This window comes from Halichoerus grypus, chromosome 5, assembly GCF_964656455.1.
Source record: "Halichoerus grypus chromosome 5, mHalGry1.hap1.1, whole genome shotgun sequence".
Classification (NCBI taxonomy): domain Eukaryota; kingdom Metazoa; phylum Chordata; class Mammalia; order Carnivora; family Phocidae; genus Halichoerus; species Halichoerus grypus.
In genome coordinates this window covers 172251613-172275569 of record NC_135716.1, presented here as the reverse complement: position 1 = coordinate 172275569, position 23957 = coordinate 172251613, and the positions used below count along the sequence as shown (strand labels likewise).

General features: G+C 36.6%; 1 protein-coding gene across 6 annotated transcripts in view; it reads right to left on the bottom strand.

The window, feature by feature from the left end:
* Positions 1 to 23957, bottom strand: part of EIF4G3 (eukaryotic translation initiation factor 4 gamma 3) — a 332624-nt gene that overhangs the window by 213086 nt on the left and 95581 nt on the right. The gene's annotated exons all lie outside the window — the stretch shown is intronic.

Genomic DNA, 23957 nt, shown 5'->3' with positions numbered 1-23957 from the left:
TTTTCAAATAATAATTAAAATATAGAAAACATTTACATTTCCTGAACATGATCATTCTTTTTTTTAAAGATTTTATTTACTGGGGCACCTGGGTGGCTCAGTCATTAGGCGTCTGCCTTCGGCTCAGGTCATGATTCCAGGGTCCTGGGATCGAGCCCCACATCGGGCTCCCTGCTCCGTGGGAAGCCTGCTTCTCCCTCTCCCACTCCCCCTGCTTGTGTTCCCTCTCTCGCTGTGTCTCTCTCTGTCAAATAAATACAATCTTTAAAAAAAAAAAAAAAAAAGAGAGATTTTATTTGAGAGAGAGAGCATGAGAGGGGTAGGGTCAGAGGGAGAAGCAGACTCCCTGATGAGCAGGAGCGCAGTGAGGGACTCCCAGGACTCTGGGATCATGACCTGAGCCAAAGGCAGTCACCTAACCAACTGAGCCACCCAGGCGCCCTGATCATTCTTTCATAAACTCCAGATCAGTGGAAATACCATGCAGGAAACATATGGGGAGGAAAAACGGCCAGGTATAAACAATAGGGAGTGGCAACTACGGAGAACTGAGGAGAAAGGCCCACCCTTCAAAGGACAATAGATACTCAGACACTTCAGCTGTAGCCAAAGTGCTGCCATTCAGGAATTCCAGATAATAATGTTGTATCTTCCAAGTTTTCAAGAGAAACCCAAAATAAGGACTTTTACATGAAAATTTCCCAACTTCCAAAACACTACACAAGCCAAATAGAGCATATATACAGATTAAGTACCCAGTCAGCCAGTGTATGAATCTGGCTCTAGGGGTACCCTCATGATCATCATGAAATATAAACTTTCTATTTTAAAGAAGCACTCCCATATAGACTTGTGACTGGATTCTAGATAAGCACTGACTGAATACAGATATATTGTTAAATGTTATACACACACATATATAAAGTATTGTTTTTATTTACTGCACATATATAATATGCCTAATACATGATATATGCAATAAAACATAGTGCTTAAAAATACATAGTAATTACATCTTTACTAAAAGGATTACAAAAGAAAACTCCAGAATTCCTATCAAGTAATATTAATGTTTTCAACAACAAACGATTAATATAAAGGTAAAAAAGAGCATATGCTTTATGTCTGAGAAGCCATCACTGACTTTAAGTTTCTTTAGTGATGTCATCTAAAAACATCCCAAGAGCTCCCACATGGAAATGACCAGGTTCAATTTGGGGTAGACTGGAAAGATTCCAAAGCTTTCCTTACTTGGTTACTTTCAATACTATGATCCTCTAGCAGCTGGATGGGTAAGTAGTTTTCCCTCTTCATTGTTCATATCATACTAGTGTTTCCTTCAGAACATTTGTTTCCCACTATTTACAGGTATTTATTACAGATATTGGGAAATACATAAAAGCTGGCCTACTCAACTAAAAAGGAATACCATACTGGATACTAGAAACCCTTCCTTAATATCATGACATTTTTCCCAATCTCTCTGACATTATCACTACCAATGCCCACCTACCAACAAGAAAGAAGAGAGGGGTGCCTGGGTGGCTCAGTCAGTAAAGCATCCGACTCTTGATCTCAGCTCAGGTCATGATCTCAGGGTCATGAGACTGAGCCCCCTGTAGGGCTCTGTGCTGGGCATGGAGCCTGCTTAAGATTCTCCCTCTCTCCCTCTCCCTCTGCCCCTCCCCACTTCTGTCTCTCCCTCTCTAGAAAAAAAAAAAAGAGAGAGAGAGTAAATGACTTTCTTCTTTGCTCTATTCTTAGCTACACTTATGAGGCTGAACCATACAAAATTCCAGGAATTCAAATGTTTTTGACATTTTAAAAGAAGGCAATTTTGTATGATTCAAGCAATACTTAAATACTCAAGCAAACAGACCCTATCACGGGCAGTTCTACCATAGACATAAAACAGTAGGTGGTAGAAGGCATTACTGTGGGATAGAAAGGATTAGAGGAAGAACAGTAAAGAAAAAAAAAAAACAAAGTTTCAGATGCCTATTAGATATCCCATTGTAAGTGATCCATAGTCAGCTGAATATATGAATCTAAGCTCTAGAGAAGAGTCAGGGCTAAGGAGGATAAATATAGGGGTAGGTTCATTATCAAAGTTCCAGATAGTCTCTAAGCTAAGTATGAAAACTGGCAAATGAAAAGATGAAAAGTTTTGAAATTAATAAGCCAGGGGGGCAAAAATCAAAGCAAAAAGTTATTTTTGGACCAGTCTGGTCAGTGTTAATTAGTGCATACTCAAGAAGTGGTCACTCTCTCTATGGAATCAATGTGGTTTATTTTTCTGCTTATAATTTTAAAAGAAAAAAAGCCAACATTATCATAGAGTAAATGAGTAATGTCATAAACTAAAATTTAAAAAAATTCAGAGTCTCAGGGGGCACCTGAGTGACTCAGTCAGTTAAGTGTCTGCCTTCGGTTTAGGTCATGATCACGGGGTCCTGGAATCGAGCCCTGACTCGGGCTTCCCTGCTCAGCAAGGAGTCTGCTTCTCCCTCTCCCTCTGCCCCTCCCCCTGCTCATGTTCTTTCTCGCTTTCACTCAAAATAAATAAAGTCTTAAAAAAAAAAAAAAAGTTCAGAATTACAAAGGTGACTAAGCCAATTTCTGCAGTCCTAGGATCAATAAGGATCAATAAGGACCTAGGACCACAGGGAAAGAGAAGACACAACAATAGATTTTTTTTTTTTAGGTTAGTTCAGTATTGTTTGTTTATAATTGAGGTAAAATAGAAAACAAATTTTTTTTTTAAAGATTTTATTTATTTATTTGACAGAGAGAGACACAGCGAGAGAGGGAACACAAGAAGGGGGAGTGGGAGAGGGAGAAGCAGGCTTCCCGCTGAGCAGGGAGCCCGATGCGGGGCTCGATCCCAGGACCCTGGGATGATGACCCAAGCCGGAGGCAGACGCTCAACGACTGAGCCACCCAGGCGCCGCTAGAAAACAAATTTTTAAAAAGTATTGGGTCTGCTGATATTAAAACAGTATAAAGGACAGAAGAGATACCATGCAGAGATCATAATACAAATCAATTTGATACAACCCCTAATTTTACATCCTCTGTCTTATAGTCAAGAGTAAGCTTCAATGCTCTGTCAGGCACTGTATTAAGCTACAGAGATAAAATCGTCCATGTCTGAAAGGAGCTCCAACAGAAAGGAAGTCACAGGTAAATAAAGAAACAAATCATGTGATAATTACTATTTGATATATATTTAAAGTATTGCTGAAAACCAGAAGTAACCAGAGAGAGAGGGAGCACAAACGAGAAGGGAGGAGGGGCAGAGGGAGAGGGAGAAGCAGACTCTCCGCTGAGCAGTCTGAAACTTTGGAAAGGTTTGGTGACATCTGAGTTGCACCTTGAGAAGTAAAAAGCTTCAGTTCAGACCAAGAATTAGAGACAGGATATCAAAAACAAAGTTAATGGGTACAGAGGTAAGAAGGCAAAACATGTTCTGCGAACAGGAAAAGGGTTCTCTTTGGAAAGGGTCTGCAGAGGAGAGAGAGAGAGTTAAATAGAGAGAAATGGGACTGGTACAACTGCAGCCTGATTTTATAGCCAGGTTGTGAAAAACTGCATAATCCTAAAAATTTTTTTTTTAAGATATTTATTTATTTATTTGTCAGAGAGAGAGAGCACAAGCAGGGGGAGCAGCAGAGGGAGAGGGAGAAGCAGGCTCCTCATTGAGCAAGGAGCCCAATGTGGGACTCGATCCCAGGACCCTGGGATCATGACCTGAGCCGAAGGCAGACGCTTAACGACTGAGCCACCCAGGCGTCCCCTAAAAATTTTTTTTAAATTTATTTATTAGAGAGAGAGGGAGCACAAACGAGAAGGGAGGAGGGGCAGAGGGAGAGGGAGAAGCAGACTCTCCGCTGAGCAGGAAGCCAGACATGGGGCTCAATCCCAGGACCCTGTGATCATGACCTGAGCTGAAACCAAGAGTCGGACTCTTAACCAACGGAGCCACCCAGGCACCCCACAAATTATTTTTTAAATACACAATTTAACCTGGTATATAGTGCATCTGTAAGCATAAGTATATGAGTTTGTATTACATATGTGCACAATCAATGACTATTTTTAGAATATAAAAATATTCAATTAAGAAGAAATAAATGAGTTTTAGATCAGTTTCTCTTAGCAACGTTAGCACACAAAGGAATTGTATAAGCTAGACGGATAGCATGAGGTAACAAAGCTCTTTAATTCACTATATATTTTTCACTGATATGGTCACAGAAACAAATCAGCAAAAAGTGCAGCAGAACTAAGAGCAAATCATGAAATCCTTGTCAAAAACAAATAAAATGGAAATGCAACAATGAATCACTGGTTAGTGGAAAATGGACTAATTCACTGATTGTATAATGAAATAAATTCCTATATCCTCCGATGAAGATTCTTTAAGGAAATGATCATTGGTTCCAAAAGGGACACCCATACATTTGACAACCAGATTTTCAGTACTCTTAATTCAGGTTCAAACAGTACAAAAGAGAAAATCCCAAGAGAAGAGACTGACACCATACCTAAAACTACATTTGGATTAGAAACAGAAATGGTTTCCCTAAAGTTTAGTCTACTTTATTCAGAGGCCACAGGAGAGCTCCTGCAAATCTCACGGGAAAGATACCATGGAGATTATCATTCTACCTCAATATAGGAGTTAACAACAGAAATTCTCTTAAGAGGTGAAACGAGAAAAAATCAGACAAAAAAGAGTAAGACTTCAAAAAGCAACAGATAAGAAGGAAACGAGACTTAAAAACAAAACAATAGAAATTCTCTTAGAGGGACGCCTGGGTGGCTCAGTCAGTTAAGCGTCTGCCTTCGGCTCAGGTCATGATCCCAGGGTCCTGGGATCGAGTCCCACATCGTGCTCCTTGCTCAGCAAGGGGCCTGCTTCTCCCTCTGCCTGCCTCTGTCTCTCTGATAAATAAATAAAATCTAAAAAAAAAAAAAAAAAAAAAATTAAAAAAAAAAAGAAATTCTCTTAGAGGTGAAACAAGAAAAAATCATACAAAAAAGAGTAAGAGTTCAAAAAGCAACAGATAAGAAGGAAACGAGACTTAAAAACAAAACTGTTTCATTTTAGAACATGACTTTTGGGGTGCCTGGGTGGCTCAGTGGGGTTAAGTGACTGACTTTGGTTCAGGTCATGATCTCAGGGTCATGAAACCAAGCCCTGCATTGGGCTCCACACTGTCCTTCTCCCTCTGCCCCTTCCTGCCCCTCCTCCCCCTGCTCATGCTTTCTCTCCAAATAAATAAATAAATAAATGGGGACCAAAAGAGTGACCTAACTATATTGAGAGCAAACAGAGGAAAGAAGAGAGGAGTGTAAGAGAAATGAAACACCAGTAATCAAAGCAGAGTCAATGCGTAATGACAAATCAAACACTAACAGAAAATTGTTTTATTTAGAGATACAGCAGTAATGCCAGAAAAACTAAAAGCAAAAATTGCTAAGCAGGACTGCCCCTGAAGGTCAAGACTGGAGAGTGAAGAGTAAGCAGTGGACTGTTTCTTTGCATTATAAACCCTTCTATATTATTTGCATTTTTATCTTTTTTAAAGATTTTATTTTTAAGTAATCTCTGCACCCAACGTGGGGCTTGAACTCACAACCCCAAGATTAAGAGTTGCATGCTCTGCCAGCCAGCACCCCTATTATTTGCTTTTTAAAAACCATATGCATTCTCTGTTTTCGTTAAATAGATGGATAATTGTTAACCAGCTGTTAAGAATGATCATAAAGGGGCGCCTGGGTGGCTCAGTTGGTTAAGCATCTGCCTTCGGCTCAGGTCATGTCTCAGGGTCCTGCGATTGAGCCCCACATCAGGCTCCCTGCTCAGCAAGGAGTCTGCTTTTCCCTCTCCCTCTGCCACTCCCCCTGCCTGTAGTCTCTCGCTCTCAAATAAATAAATAAATAAAATCTTTAAAAAAAAAAGAATTATTATAAAGAAATCACCAAGATAATAAAGGTCAGTAGACAAGGATAAGGATGTTCATCACAGTATTATTTATAAAAAAAATACAAAAATCTCCGAAATGCTTATCAATAGAGGATTAGTTATATACATCAAAGTACAAAAAGGAACACTGTTATTTATAAACATCTTCACCCCTAAAACTGCTTTCTTCTCAATACAACCAAAAATCTCATGATGTAGTTTTCTACTTAATGATACAAGCCATTAAGAAGCTAAGGTACTAAAAATATCACAGGAGTTATGATGTGTAATTCTATGTGTATAATTCTATAATGACATAAGATATGCATGACATGCAAAGACAAAAAATGTAATTTACAAGCAATACATATTAAGTATAAACATAAGGTTTTTAAAGTTATGTCTGTATTTTCAATTTTTATGTCTATTTTATATATGTGTATAAAAATAAAAACATTTAGAAAAATTCTCACCCTATATAGGTATTTCTCTGGGAAATAAGATAATGGTGGACTTTCATTCTCTTACACTTTTATTTTCTGGTGTTTTTCTAAATTGGCATTATTTGGTCAGAAGAAAATTAAAGCCAGGAGTCAGCTGTTTAAATATTATTTAAACATGATATTTATAACAGTGAAAAATATATTATCCCTTGGGGAATGGGTAATTACACCCTTAAAATATATATTTGGAAAGACACTTTTGTTAATGAGAAGTTGTTTATAATTTTAGGGCAAGAAAGAGGGATATGAAATTATGGTACACTAATTTCAAAGTATTTTTTTTAAGTGTACAACAAACCACTACAAGAAACATGTCAAAATGAGTGGCGTGACCCCCTTTTTGTGGTAAGAACATAGGTCATTTTCTTCCCCTCTTATACTTTTCTCTGAGTTTCAGTTTTTTCAAGCAGGCACACATTAATTTTATAGTGAACAAAATCTGCCATTTGGAACTTGGTTGGTTAATAAGGTTTCCAGACTGACCTATGAAATCCTACTTAAGCCAATGATGTAGCCGAGGAAAACAAGGTTCACTTTATCCTCTCTGCCCATGTCACCACTCAGAGCAATCAATCATCACGGTGATTCTCATTATCTGTTTGCGTCCTTGTAGTACTTATGGAAAGGGACAGGATGTAACAAGCACTTATGACAGTGCCTGCAGACAAGTGGCCACTCAGACAATTAAGTATAAATACTGTATTATTAATTACACCAAATCTCACTATTTATAATTTGGCTCTTTTGACAGTAAAATTGATTTAGCATATCAACTCATAGATACCAGAACAACTCAGGTGGCCAGAGCTGCCTTAAAATACACAAAGGGAGTAGGCTAAGATAGCAAATGAATTTTTTATTTCTTTCATTGCTAACAGTAGCCTGGAGAACTGTCTTAAGATTCCAAGGTTCTGCTTTTGGGAGGGAAGAGGGCGGCAGAGTAGGGAATTGTTGAATCACTATATTGTATACCTGAAGCTAATACAACACTGTATGTTAACTATACTGAAATTAAAAGGAAAAAGAAAAAAAAAGATTCCAAGGTCTTTTCCCAAGTCAGTAGTAAAACCTTAATCAAATTAGGGATAGCTGTCTTGGGAAAAAATTACAGAGAATGGTAAGGAGAATCTATTCTATGAATAGATAATCCAACCATTTAGTAAAATTAACTTCACACATAAAAACTAGTAACTCTTAGCTTTCCACCCTGGACAAGGTTGCTTGTCAGTTGAGAGATTACTGTCTATATTTAACAACTGCAATGGTACTAGTCATTTTTCATTTTACAACTTAATTTCTTTTAAATTCTGGTTTGCTTTCTTTTTGCTGATCTTTCAGTTGCTAGTGAACCATTTATATACCTTACCAAGATAAATCAATTTGTTTTTAATTCCAAGGTATTAGCATTTAGAACTTGGTATTCAACTATATATATAAGCATAAATTCAATTACATTATCAAAATCACTATGAAGTTGCTCTGAAACAGGCCCAAGGCACGTGTGACATGTGATACATGATCCCATAGAGAAGATGAGTCAAAGATCATCACAGTACAGAAAATAAGTGAACCCTCTCTCTTATTACTTGTTCTCCCCTAGAACCTAGCCCAAACATAAGCATGAAGAAAGTTAGCTGCCCCCAAACCCTTTTTCTGTGATGTAATTTATTATCTTCTTCTGAAGAATACTTAGTATTTGTGATAATATGTTTAGCCAACATTCAGAAAGACTTTGGCATCAAGACCTCTTCCAGAAAGCTTCCCAGCCAACCCACCTGACTATCAATTAGTCTAATAATCTTTTAGTCATACATTTAACTGTTATAGCTCTTTCCTTTTCTTTTTGATGTCTTCATTAAGAGAAAACTCTCTGAATTGGCCTTTAAAAGTGTGAAATAAAGGGGCGCCTGATGGCTAAGTTGGTTGAGCATCCCACTCTTGGTTTCGGCTCAAGTCATGATCTCATGGGTTGTGGGATCCAGGCCCACGTCAGGCTCTGCCCTTGGTGGAAAGTCTGCTTGAGATGCTCTCCCTCTACACCTCCCCTCACTCGTGCACGGGCACCCACGCGCACTTTCTCTCAAATAAATAAATCTTTAAAAAGATTTGAAATAAATATTTCACACATGCTAATTTTTCTGAATTTTCTGAAAAGTTACTAAACAAATGCTTATTGAACAAATAAAGACTAAAAATATACTGCTGATTTTACAAATCTTAAAATTTCCAACACAATCAAAGGTTCTTTGGGATGTATAACAATTAAAGAACTTAAACACCCTTCTACTGAACACTCTGCACGCTATATGGCAATTAAACAAGCACAGAGTAAGACAATGGACAAAGATGCTAATCCTTCACCATCTCTTGCCTACAGGATTCCTGACAGCCAGAATGTGCTTTTAAAAGAAAAAGGGATACTGTATGAGATGGAAGTTAAACATTTCCGTATCTATCAAAGCTTGCAGTAAAAAATGACCTCGTTATTCATGCCACCAACTTCACAGCAATAATAAATGCATGTTTTTTTTTCTTTTTCCTTGAAATAATTACAACTCCATTAACTACACAATTACTTATGACAGTCCAATTTCCTAGGACTCATTTTATTTTAAATTGGTCCCTATCAGTTGTTTTGTTTTTAACAACGGTATATATAATACCTTATAAATGGACCCGTAGGGAATATCCGAGAGTTTAACGAAACATTTTCAAAGTTCTCTGACATTAAAGGTCTTGAGTATTGTTTCTACAATTTTCTTATCTGAGAAATTCAAAAGCAATTTATAACTGACCCTTAACAACAGAACAACTTTTATATCTTTAAGGTTAATCCTCTTTCGAAGGAGAAAAATGAGGTAAATACATATTAAATAATATTTTAATTAGGTATGTGATTTAACATTTAATGAGCAAATCCACATTAAGTATTAATAAGAAATACTAATTTCATAAAAGTCATTACTCAGCAGATACCACGGACAGGCAGAAAAACAGACCTAGATTTTTTAAAAACCAGGATATAAATAAGCTCCACATATATAAAACCTAAAAGAAAGGTACTTCAAGATGGAGGATAGGTAAAATCTTAATAAGGCAGGTCCATTTAACATACAATGTATAGGGGCGCCTGGGTGGCTCAGTCTTTTGGGCAACTGCCTTCGGCTCAGGTCATGGTCTCAGGGTCCTGGGATCGAGCCCCGCATCGGGCTCCCTGCTCGGCAGGAAGCCTGCTTCTCCCTTTCCCACTCCCCCTGCTTATGTTCCCTCTCTCGCTGTCTCTCTCTCTGTCAAATAAATAAATAAAATCTTAAAAAAAAAAAAAAAAAAAACAACATACAATGTATAAAGTAACAACTGGGCTACTTCCCTATACTAAGAATCAGGACCAGAGTGCAACAGAGCACCCTTGCAAAGGAAACATAATCTAGACTAGAGCAAGGAATCTTGTAAGGGAGGGTCCTTTCGCTACATTCAAAGGATCCTTGGACTCTCTTAAAACTGCAATAAAAACATGCATGTTTATATGTTCACTGTTCTGCAAAGTAGATCCATAGCTTTCATGAAATGATCAAGAGTCCTGATCTTTCAACAACAACAAAAAAAGGCAGCTTCCCACACAGTAAAATGTAGTACTTCACATGAGTTGTGAAGATAGACAGACCTGTATTCAAATTATCCAAATTCTCTGAGCCCATTTCCTTAATTGTAAATGAAAGTTGCCCTAAGGATTAAACAGTGCAATGCATGTATAGCACCTAGGATGGTGTCCGGCACACAATTATCACTCAATAAATGTTAAACATCCACCTGAGTTCAAATCCAACCTTTACACTTACTTGCTAGATGAAGTTGAGCAAGATTTTTCATCTCTGCATCTGTTTTCCCAACTAATAAAGGGGGCATAATTATACTTACCACATACCTTTGCTATAAGGATTAAATAAGTTAATGCAAGTAAAGTGCTTAGAATAGTGTCTGGTGCATAGTAAGTGCTCATCAAGTGAAGAAAATGTTCTATAAACCAGTTTCCCCATAGTCCACTCCTCTGATCATGTGTGGTCAATTCTTATATGCATTTCATACCTTATTACACTGTGGAGCAGTACTCTCATCATCAAGTTTAAAGGACTTAACTGGAATATGTTCATTTATCCCTACTTCCACAAAGGTAGAGTCCAAACCTTCTGCCCATCTGCATTTGTTGGCTGAAAATTCATCTAGTCCTCTTACTTCTCTGATGAACAATTATATGCTCCACTACTCCATGTACTTCTGCCTAATGAGAACCCATGATAACTCTACCAATAAATGTTACTTACTATTTAATTACATATATTTGTACTAATTTATATAGTCATTAATGTGTCCTACTCATTTTCCAATATGTACTTAAAACAATGTATTACCATCTTGCCTGGTAAAGTAAGAACTCTTTAAGACAAGAATCACAGTATCCACCATCATTTTTCCATATTATCTGACACAAGACCTTGAACACAATGATCACTCAATAAACATTTACTAAACTAAGTTTATCTCAATTATTCTTTGTAATTCTGCCACATTTCCAATATTTAAGCCTTGATAACTAGCTCCAAGAGGCCAGTTGTTCAGTTGTGTTTATAATGCCACAGAAAAGTAACTTCAAATATATTTTAAATTTTACAACAGATAAATAAATCTATTCCATGTTTAGAAAGTCAATACAGAAAAAAGACTGGACCTAATTAACATATTTTTAAAAACAAAATGCAGCAGAAGCAGCTGTAGTCAGCATTTCATAAGTATTTGGTGAGGCTTACTGTGAGATCTGTCTAAAGGAGAGTGATATTATTAGTGAAAGTTAAGAATGAGTTTAGGGCGCCTGGGTGGCTCAATCGTTAAGCGTCTGCCTTCGGCTCAGGTCATGAGCCCAGAGTCCTGGGATCGAGCCCCATATCAGGCTCCCTGCTATGCAGGAAGCCTGCTTCTCCCTCTCCCACTCTCCCTGCTTGTGTTCCCTCTCTCGCTGTGTCTCTGTCAAATAAATAAATAAAATCTTTAAAAAAAAAAAAAAAAAGAATCAGTTAAAAAAAAAAAGATTTTATTTATTTGAGAAAAAGTGAAAGTGAGCACGAGCAGGGGGAGTAGTAGAGGGAGAGGGACAAACAGACTCCCTGCTGAACACAGGGCTGAACGCTTAGCTAGATCCCAGGACCCCAAGATCATGACCTGAGCTGAAGGCAGACCAACCGCCTGAGCCACCCAGGTGCCCCAACAATGACCTTTCTTATAAAACATTCTGAAGATATTGGGGTGCCGGGGTGGCTCAGTCGTTAAGCGTCTGCCTTCGGCTCAGGTCGTGATCCCAGGGTACTGGGATTGAGCCCTGCGTCGGGCTCCCTGCTCCCCAGGAAGCGTGCTTCTCCCTTTCTCACTCCCCCTACTTGTGTTCCCTCTCTCGCTGTGTCTCTCTCTGTCAAATAAATAAATAAAATCTTAAAAAAAAAAAAATTCTGAAGATATTAGTAAAAGGGGAGCCCAGGAAGAATTAAGGAAATGATGAAATATATTCAATCCTAGGTATTTTATAAATTTTTATAAAATTCAATCCAAGGTAATCTCTCAAAATAATAAAAAGCTTGGAGTGCCTAGCTGGCTCAGTCAGTGGAACATCTGATTCTTGATCGTGAGTCTGAGTTCCACGTTGCGTGGAAACTTTATTTTTTAAAAAATAATACAAGGCTTACATTCAGCTGGGCTCTATGACTCAGCAATCCCACATCTGGGTATATATCCAAAGGAAATGAAAACAAGATATCAAAAAGATAAGTGCACTCTGGGGGCCTGGTGGCTCAGTCAGTTAAACATCCAACTCTGGATTGCAGCTCAGGTCATAATCTTCGAGTCGTGAGATTAGCCCCTCGTGGAGCTCCACGCTGGGTGTGGAGCCTGAGTCTCTCTCCCTCTTCCTGTGCCCCTTCCCATCCCTCCCTCTCTTAAAAAAAATAAATAAATAAGTGCATTCCATGTTTATTGCAGCACTATTCACAACAGGCAAGATATGGAAACAACTTCAGCATCAGATGAATGGATAAAGAAGATATGGTATACATACACACACTTATTATTCAGCCCTAAAAAAAGAAGGAAATCTGCCATTTGAGACAAAATGGATAGATCTTGAAGGCATTATGCTAAGTGAAAGTCAGACAGACAAAGACCAATACTTTATGATAGTACATATATGTGGAATATAAAACAAACTCATAGACACAAAGAGTAGAATGGTGACTACCCGGGGCTAGAGGCTGAGGAATTGGGGAAATGCTGAACAAAGATTCTGGGATCTAATGCACAGCATGGTGATTATAGTTAACAATACTGTATTACATACTTGAAAGTTGTTAAAAGACTAGACCTTATATGTTCTCACCACGAAAAAAGAATGATAATTATGTGACATGATGGAGGTGTTAGCTAAGGTAATGGTGATAATCATATTGCAATATATAAGTATATCAAATCAACAGGCTGTATGTCTCAAATTTACAATGTTGTATGTCAATTACATTTCAATAAAAAAATAAACTTCTACATGGAAATAAAATACACACCTTAGCTCAACTGACTTTCTATAATGCCAATTTTTGTTACTTTTACAACCAATTTATAAAAATAAGGTGACAATAATCTATAATTACAATAATTCCTGGCAACATTGTTAAAATTCAATTATTTTAGCCAAAAAAATTTGTATTAAATCATTAAAAATAAAGCAATGTGTCTAACAGTATGGCAGTTACTGACCAAAAGGAGGAAATATAAAAAGAGTTAACAGTATTTAACACATGGGTAACGACACTACAAGTCTTTTATCCCCTAATTTTCTTAGTTTTCTAAAATGTACATTAGTTTATTAAAGGAAAGAGCTTACCTTCCTATTTTAATAAACTTAGACATTCCAAAGATTATCTTGTGTGATACTAAAGTTTTAAAAGCCACATTATTAAAATGGAACACAAAAGCATTTTATCTAACACTACATTAAGCTTGTTCAGATGTCATTTCAAAGGGATGATAAGAGCAGTTAGTAGTTCCCTGGTTCTTGTGGTAATAGTGTGGTAAAACCAGAGTGGTGACGGGGGCAGCAGTTGCTGTTAAATACCGAATGATGATTACATATCAGGCTTTATCAGTTTTAAATGGATTTGTCTCATTTAACTTTCATAATACCTTTTGAGATGAATGTAATAGTTATCTCCATTTTATTAATGAGGAAGGAAACTGAGGTACAAACGAGTTAAGCAACTTGCTCAATGACACACACAACTGCTATGTGAAAGCACCAGGATCTGAATTCAACTGGTAGGATTCTGGAGCCAGTTAGCCACGTTTAACTACTATCCACTCTGCCCCCCATGTAAACTGTAAATTCCAATTCATCCACTAATACCATAAATATCAAAGTATTTTTATTATTTAAATCTTAATCATGTTAGATCCATATTTGAAATCCTGCAATGGCTCCTGCACGCCAAATAAAATCCAAATGCCTTTTAGGAACCTTACAAAATTAGCATGATACAAACTTTGTCACTCTCTAGAGCTGCAGTTTCCAATATGATCACCACAAGCAGCTATTTAAATTTCAACGAATGAAAATTAAATAAAACTGAAAACTCAGCTCCTCGGTCGCATTAGCCACATTTCAAGTGCTGAACAGGCGTGATTTTAATGGACAGCACCAGTTCCCACCATCCTGTCTCCAGAGCACTGAGCTTCCCACCAACAGGAGAGCTTTACTCATCTGAATGCCTTAGAGCCTCTGAAAATCTATCTGGAAGGTTCACGCATTTCCTCCCTATCCATGAAGGGTTGAATTCTCTTCATGGTTCAGATATCCTAAAATGCTACCTTCTCAAGCTTCCCACTCATAGCTAATTAAGAATTACTCTGTTATCGGGGCACCTGGTAGCTCAGTCAGTTAAACGTCTGCCTTCAGCTCAGGTCATGATCCCAGGGTCCTGGGATCGAGCCCCCATGTCGGGCTCCCTGCTCCACCGGGAGTTTGCTTGTCCCTCTCCCTCTGCCCTGCTCGTGCTTTCTGTCTCTCTCTCTCAAATAAATAAAATCTTAAAAAAAAAAAAAAAAAAAAGAATTACTCTTATTAATTTTATATCCTGTGTATCTCCTTCAAAGTACTTACTACAATTTTCATTAGTTTTTACTTTCATATCAATGTTTTTCTCCCAGAAGTAATATAGTACATAGTAGGTATTCTACAAATACTAGCTGGATTGAGTGTTAACAATTTTAAGTAATCTTTTTTTTTAAAAAAAGACTTTATTTATTTATTTGACAGAGAATGACACAGTAAGAGAAGGAACACAAGCAGGGGCAGTGGGAGAGGGAGAAGCAGGCTTCCCACGGAGCAAGGAGCCCAATGTGGGGCTCGATCCCAGGACCCTGGGATCATGACCTGAGCTGAAGGCAGACGCTTAACTGACTGAGCCACCCAGGCGCCCCAATTTTAAGTAATCTTAATAATGTTAACTAACATTTAAGTAAAACAGAAATCAGGGTTGCTCAGCCATGGCATTACTGACATTTTGGGTAGGATAATTTTTGTTATGAGGCTGTCCTGTGCACTTTGGGATGTTTAACTGCATCCTTGGTCTCTAGCCTTCAAATGCCACAGGCATTCCTTCCCCACTCCTGCACCAGATTGTGACAATGAAAAATGTCTCCAGACATTGCCAAATGTCCCTGGAGGGCAAAAGCATCTCTAGCTGAGAACCACTGACCCAGATTTTTTCAAGTGATTAGACAATTCTGAGTTGAACATTGAATCAAAGGCCAATATTAGGAAAATAACTAAACACCAACAAATTGGAAAACCTAGGTGAAATAGACAAATTCCTAGAAACACAAAATCTACAAAGACTAAATCACAAAGAAACAGAAAATCTGAATAGACAAGTAACTAGTAAGGAAAATTAATCAGTACTCAAAAAGCTTCCAAAAAAAAAAGAAAAGCCCTGGACTTGATGGCTTCATTGGAAATGGCTACCAAACATGTAAACAAGAAGTAATACCAATTCTTCTCAAACTTTTCCAAGAAACTGAAGAGGAGGAAATACTTCCTAACTCATTCTATGAGACCAGCATGATCCTGATATCAAAGCCAGATAAAGACACTACAAAATGACAGACCAATAACAATGCAAAAATCCTCAAAAAAAACCCCACAAAAAACAAAAACAACAACAAAAGACACACAATACTAGTAAACAGAATCCAATAGCATATTAGATGGATTATATATCATGACCAAGTGGGATTTATTCCTGATATGCAAGGGCAGTTCAATATATAAAAATCAATCAGTATAATATACCATATCAACAACATGAAGGAGAAAACCCACCTGATCAGAAAAAACTTCACCATGCTTTCATGATAAAAAAGACTCAACAAACTAAAAATAGAAGGAAACTATCTCAACATAATAAATGCTATGCATGAAAGACCCACAGCAAACTTCATACTCAATGGCAAAAGACTGAGGCTTCTCCTATAAAATCAGGAACAAAGCAAGGATGCCTGCTTTCACCACTTCTTTTCAACACAGTATCAGAAACCCTAACAATTAGGCAAGAATAAGAAACAAAAGACATGTGAACTGAAAAAGAAGTAAAATTATTTGTTTGAGATATGATCTTCTATGTAGAAAATGCTAGAGATTCCACAAGAAAACTGTCAGAATAACAAATGAATTCAGGAAAGCAGCAAGATATGACATCAACACACAAATATCAGTTGAATTTCTATACATGAGCAATGAACAATCTGAAAAAGAAATGAGCAAAACAATTCCATTTATAATAGCCTTAGAAAGAATAAAATACTTAGAAGTTTACAAAAAATGTGAAAGAATTCTACAATGAAAAATATAAAACGGCACTGAAAGAAATTAAAGACATAAATGTATGAAAACACATCTCATGTTCATAGATTGAAAGATTTAATATTGTTAAGATGTCAATACTGCTGAAAGTGATCTATAGATCTAATGCAACCCCTACCAAAATCCCAATGATGTTTTTTACGGAAACAGAAAAATCCATCCTAAAATTTATGTGGAATTTCAAGACAGTTCAAGTTGACAAAACAATCTTAAAAAAGAACAAAACTGAAAGACTCACATTTCCTGATTTCAAAACTTACTACAAAGCTACAGTACTAAAAAGTAGTGTGGTTTTGGCATAAACACAGACATACAGACCAATAGAAGAGAATACAGGGACCAAAAATAAATACTCGCTCATATGCTCACATGACGTTCAACAAGGATGCCAGGACCATTCAATAGGAAAGAGCGTCTTGTGAACAAAGGGTGCTGGGAAAACTGGATAACCACATGACTCAAAAAGAAGGCCATTCTGACACCTGCTACAACATGGATGAACACTGAGGACATTATGCTAAGTGAAAAAAAACAGTCACAAAAAGAAAAATACTGTATAATTCTACTTACACAAGCTACTTATAGTAGTCAAAATCATAGATATAGAAAGTAGAATGGTGGTTTCCAGAGACTCAGGGGAAGGGTAATGAGGAGTTGTCATAGAATAGTTGTAGTTGTTCTAAGAGGCAGAGTTTCAGTTTTTAAAATGAAGACTTTTAGGGATGGACGGTGATGGGACTGCACAAAAATGTGAATGTATTAGTACAACTTTAAAATGATTAAGATGGGGGAATGCCTAGCTGGCTCAGTCAGAGCATGTGGCTCTTGATCTTGGGGTTGTGAGTTCGAGCCCCATGCTGGGAGTACATATTAAACAAACTTTTTAAAAATTAATTTTAAAAATAAAATGATTAAGATGGTAAATTTTATGTTAAGCATATTTTACCACAATTTTATTTAAAAAAGGAAATATCTGAATGTGATTTTTTATTTAAATTTCAAACCCAAAAATCTGGATTTCTAATTATGGTCACGTATCAGCAATGCTATTAGAGAAAAGTGACAACAATAATAATTGTAAAACTACAATCTTCTTACAACAAAATCCTTTTTTTTTTTTTTTCTTTTTTAGATTTTATTTATTTATTTGAGAGAGAATGAGAGAGAGCAAGCACATGAGAGGGGGGAGGGTCAGAGGGAGAAGCAGACTCCCTGCTGAGCAGGGAGCCCGATGCGGGACTCGATCCAGGGACTCCAGGATCATGACCTGAGCCGAAGGCAGTCGCTTAACCAACTGAGCCACCCAGGCACCCCACAACAAAATCCTTTTTGTCACAACTAACAGGAAAATTTCATTCCTTTTCTATAGTCCATAATGTAAAAATATTGAATGGGAAAAAAAATTACTTTTGAAAAGTCCCAAAACATTCCTAATTATTACATTTCTACAACTGAGAAATGGGTATTAATTAAAACTTTGCAAATTTTAGAGACAAAATATGACATCATTTTACCAATGTTAAACATTCTTCCACAGCCACTTAAAACCTGCTGATTTTCTCCTTTGTGGACTGTGAAATAGCACTTTTGACCAATCAAGTTAGCAAACACAACTGAAAATGGGAACACCTGGGGGCACCTGGGTGGCTCAGTAGGTTAGGCAACAGACTTAATTTCGGGTCAGGTCATGACCTCAGGGTCGTGAGATTGAGCCCCACTATGGGTCTGTGCTCAGCAAAGAATCTGCTTGAGATTCTTTCTCCCTCTCTCTCTGCCCCTCCCCCTACTCACGCTCTAAATAAATTAATTAAATATTTATTTTTAAAAATGGGAACACCTGAAACTCAAGATACAATGAAATGGATACATTCCTATACTGTTTGCCACAATATAACCTGCCAATAACTGTATCACATGTCAAAAATATTAAGTATCTTTAAAGTGTGTGTTATTTTAACATACTAAGGCTACTTTTGAGAATCTTAGCCTAAGGAAATAATCCTATTTAAACAGACAAAAATATGCACATATATGTGTATTTTATTTAAGCATATGTATTTATCACAAAATTATTTAAAACAGAAAATAAAGGAATCTTTAAGCCAAACACGAGTTTTTAAATTTACTCATTATGTAAATTATGGTTCACCTCATTGACATGATACTTATGTCAAACATAAACTTATGTTTGTGCTTATAATGTTTATAAGTGTTATGTAATAACATGGGAAATTATTTATGATACAATGCTGTATTAAAAAAGAAAACAACCAAATTGTATAATCACATGATTTTCATTATGTTTAATGAAAACCAAACTCTATCCTTGGGGTGGGGGAAGAATATATAGAACATGTGATTATGTCAGCCCTAAATTTTAAGCCTAAAGTTTACTTTTTCTAAAGATAATAATAATAATAATAATAGTAACAATAAAGTTTACTTTTTTCCCCAGGAAGAAGCTACTGATAAATACAACATGGAAATATCTCAAAATAATTAACCTGAGTGACAAAAAGTCAAAAAACAACCAGCACCTACTGCATTATTCCTTTTCCTATTATAGTTTTTAATAAAGGTCTAAAAAATGAATCCATAACAACAGAAAGCAGACCAAAGGTGGAAAGGAAAGATTACAAAGAGGAATGAAGAAACTTTTAAGAATGATGCGTGTTAATTTTGATTGTAGCAAAGGTTTTCATGGGTCTATACATATGTTAAAACTTACCAAATTATACACTTTAGATATATGTAAATCATTAGCACTATATATACTGTATGTCAAATATACCCCAATAAAGCTGTTTTTAAAAATAAAGTCTATATAAACAAATCATCAGTTCAACTGGCATATTTACCACTGGGTGGAAAAAATGGATTGTCATTCTGGGTTGGATTATAGGACAATTAAGTGGATTTCCATCTTGCTGGATACAACTGTCTAAGGAGTATGGATCGACCCATGCTAAATTTTGTCCCTGTGCAGGTATCTCCACTGACATGTTGGCCTACTCAGTATTTATCAGTGACTGGAAAAAACGTAAAAGCATTATTTTCTAATTTGATGTCACAGAACTACAGTATGAAAGAATAAAGACTTTAAAAGTATAAGCTGGCTAAAAAGGATCATGAAATGTTACAGCATTAAGGAGAAATTTATTCAGATTAAATTATTTATAGGAATTTTGCAGAAACAGTTAATAACACAACTCTTCCAATCCACCAGAGTATGTATGATTGCTGCTTCTTGTAGTAAAGTCATTATTCCAGAAATTTTGTATTAAGTTTATTTCTGCAATTATATTTAAAACACTGGCTTAGGGGAACCTGGGTGGCTCGGTGGGTTAAGCAACCAACTCTTGATCTCAGCTCAGGTCTTGATCTCAGGGTGATGAGTTCAAGCCCCATGTTGGGATCCATGCTGGCATGGATTATTTATCAAAAAAATAAATAGTGGCTTAACAGTCATAAAATCTAATTTCTCTAAATAAAATATTAAGCCAAAAATATACAACATGAAAGAATTTCATAGTTTATTTTTCAGAAGCATGCCAATTAAGAGAGCTATTAATAAAATACCAGAAATTAGCTCATTCCTCTTCAGTTTTGCCATTTCCTCTCTTACCATATAATATATATTTCTCTTACTAGAGCTTAAAAACTACTGGCTTTATTCTTTTTTTGTTCATATAATCAATCACTCTCATGTAATTATGGCTATTAATAAAGAAAAATGACAAAAGTATCTCTCCCCTCCCTGATAAATGTTCCAAAGAGAAACTTCTATAAATCATGCTAAAATAAATAAATAAATGATAATCAGCCTAAAACATGTACCATGACAGCATTATAAAAATTGAGTTCTGGGGCACCTGGGTGACATAGTTGATTAAGCATCCAACTCTTGGTTTCGTCTCAGTTCATGATCTCAGCGTCCTGGGACTGAGACCCATGTCAGGCTCCACACTCAGCATGGAGACTGCCAAGATTCTCTCTCCCTCTCCCACTCACCCCACCCACCTCTCTCTCTAAAATAAATAGATCTTTTAAAAAAAAAAAAAAGTCCTTTTGATGCTTGTTTATCAGCAGAAAACCTATCTGAAATGCTGACATAAGGACATAAAGTCTGCATAACAGACATAAAAAAGTAAAATCTTTGATTGTATAATTTTTTAAGACTGGCCAGGGTTCATGTTTGCCTTTCAAGGAATTCAACCAACTCAATTAAAGTGACATATGGGCACCATATGGTGAGACAGGAGGAGGTGAACTGAGGGTTAGCCTTTATTTTATGACACAGAAAGGATGCTAATGGACTTAGACACTAGAGAAATGGTGACCAATACATAATCTTGGGGCTGAGAAGAAGGGGGATTAAAAATGTCAAAACACCTGGTCACTACTCTGCTACTCATTCAGTTAATGTGCACAACACTGTAGAAGTGAGGCAGAGACTTAAATTGCTAAGAATGGAAACAGCTGATCAAAAAAGTGAAGACTGCCATATTTTAAGGTAACTTTTTACTGCCTAAAATAAAATCCCTTACCCTTCCAGGACAGGCACTATATATAACTGGTGCACCCACTTTTTTCACTGACTAAAGGACTATATATATGGCAGTGGCTTCAAATAGTAAAAGTCAAATCTGATCTAACTCAAAAAAAATTCAAAACCTTTGTTTCAAAACATGGCATGTAAACTCTGTAGCAGGCACTGTGCTATCATTCACAGGATTTAGATGACCTCCTGTCCAAAGTACTAAGTTTCCAAAGTCACATGTCTTCAATTACAAGGAATTTCAAAAACATGTCTAACACTTTAACTCAATAATTTCATTTCTAGGAAGTTATTCTACAAAAATAATCCAAAATTCAGAAAAGGCTTTAAATTCAAGTAAGTTATTTCTAATAGGAAATATTAGAAACAACCTAATGTTTAACTTCTCACTTAAATAATGTTCACGTCTATTGATTTTTCTCAACAAAAACCCTGGTCCTCACCCAGTGTTCATCTGCATGAAAAGTACCACATTCATTCAGCTACTCAAGCTAAATCCCTAACAACACCCTTTGCTCTTCTTTCACATCTCACATCCAAGCTTTCACGATATCCTATTGAGTCTACTTTCAAAATACATACCAAATTTCACTACTCATCTCTTTTTCTGTACTACCTTAGAGGAAGCCACCAACATCTTCTGCCTATTTTACTATAACAACCTCTTAACTCATCTTCTTGCTTCCACTTCACCACCACAACCACCTGCCCTCGTCAGTCTACTCTCTATGGAATAACTACAATGGCCTTTAAACTGAAATTCAAACATACTGCTTTAAAGTTTCTAAAGGCTTTCCATCACATTTAGATTAAAATCCAAATTCTTACCATGGTAAATAATGCCCCACATAATCTGATGCTCCAGATACTTCTCTGAATTCTATTCCCACCCTCTCTCTACTCCAACCACACTAGTTTCCTTGCAGTTCTAAGACCACATTAAGCACATTGCTACCCACTAGGCCTTTGCACTACTGTTCCTTCTACTGGAAATATGCTTTACCTAGAAATCTGCAAGGCTCACTCCCTCACTCCTTAGCTTTCTACTTAAATGCCTTTAGACAGAATGTCCAGGATTGTCCAGTCATTCTCCATCCCTTTATACTACTTCATTTTCATCAAGACACTTACTCCTACCCACTACTATATTGCACATACATTTGTTTACTTCCCTTCTATCCCACAGACCAGCATAAACTCTATGAGTAACAGTGGGTTTGGTTTGCTCACTACTATATCCACAACGCCAAACAGTGCCTGACACACATTAAAAGCTCAAGAAATATTTGTCAAATGTTCAGTGAATATTAAATTCTTATGACAAAATAGACAGCCATTTATTATTTACAACATGTCAAATAGCATAGGAGAAGCTAACATTATAATATAAACTGAAAAATAGAATCAAATATCTTACACAGAGCCTACAACACAGAAAAAAAGACAAAGGAAACTATACCAAAGAAATGGTTATCGTAGTTGCTTCTAGAAATCACTCAAGATCACTAGAAATTTTCATTTTCTTCTTTTACTTATCTTAATCTTGAAAATACTAATTGAATGGCAAAGAGTACTTTTATAATTAGAAAAAAATATATATTTTAAGAGTTCTGCCAGACAAAAATTCATTTTTTTGTAAAGATTTTATTTGTCAGAGAGAGAGAGCACAAGCAGGGGGAGCAGCAGGCAGAGGGAGAAGCAGACTCCCCACTGAGCAAGGAGCCAGATGTGGGGACTTGATCCCAGGACTCTGGATCTTAACCTGAGCCGAAGGCAGACGCTTAACCAACTGAGCCACCCAGGCGTCCCCCAGACAAAAATTAAGGTGACCTCAAGGTCAGTACTAACAAAACAAAACAAAACAAAACAAAACCCTTTGGCCTACAGAAGGTTTATGCCAGAAAAAAATTAAAGGCTGTTTTTCAATGTAAATTGAAGGTTCTCAATTACTAGGATGATCAGGCAATTTGTCATCCAAACGGAGTCCATTTTAAGAGTCAGGGGGTTCAAATAATTTACAAGTGTTAACTGATCTATAATAGGTGTAAACTGAGACTTGTTTCAGGGAAACCATCCTACCCATTCCTGCACAATAAAGTTTTAACCCTTCAAAACAATCTTAAAACCTCCAAAACCCATCTACTATCTCATCTCTACTTCTGCTACAAAACCTAACACAAATGCCTCACTAAGCTGACTACTGGCCATTCCATTAAGCATGCCTCTGAATTTTAACTTCTTAGAAGGCCCTGTGTTCCCTACTCTGCCTAGAGAAGTTCTATACCTTCCAGCTTAGTGCCACTTCCTCAATGACGTGGCCTCTTCCTTTCCCATATATAGCACGTTTGCATCTCTAATTAAAGGTTCCTCACCTTGGGCTGATGAATGGTCTAATGCATATTTGTGAAATCCTGAAATTATATGTAAACACTGGGTATATGCTCTCTTTTGAGAAGAAAGCATTGTGGCTATGTTCAGATTCTAAAAGTAATTCATAACCCAAAAGGATAAGAATCATTGCTTTATCATACCACTTTAAATTACAATGACTTGTTTACCCCTCTTTCTCACCACTCTGAGTTTCTTTAAAGACCCTATTTGGAGGGTGAGGAATTATTGGTATGATAAACTGAAATAAAAAGATGTCTGACTCTTCCGTTCTCCCTAAATTCTCTTATGCTCACTGTGAGACACCTGAAATCTGCTTTTAATTTTATGACCTTCATCCTCTACCTTTTAAATTTCCCTTCATTTATGAATTGGAATTAATCATTTAACATAAAATATTAAATTTCCTGGGTTAAAGCCAGTGTTCTCATTTCCAAACATTTTTTGTATTTTTTTTTTTGTAATCAGAGAAGGGAAAAAATTAAAACCATTTAAATATTAAAATTAAAAAAAATTTTAATATCAAAAAAGAAAATTAAAACTCAATGTCTTAAAGAGTCACAAGGCCAGAAGTGGATTTACAGA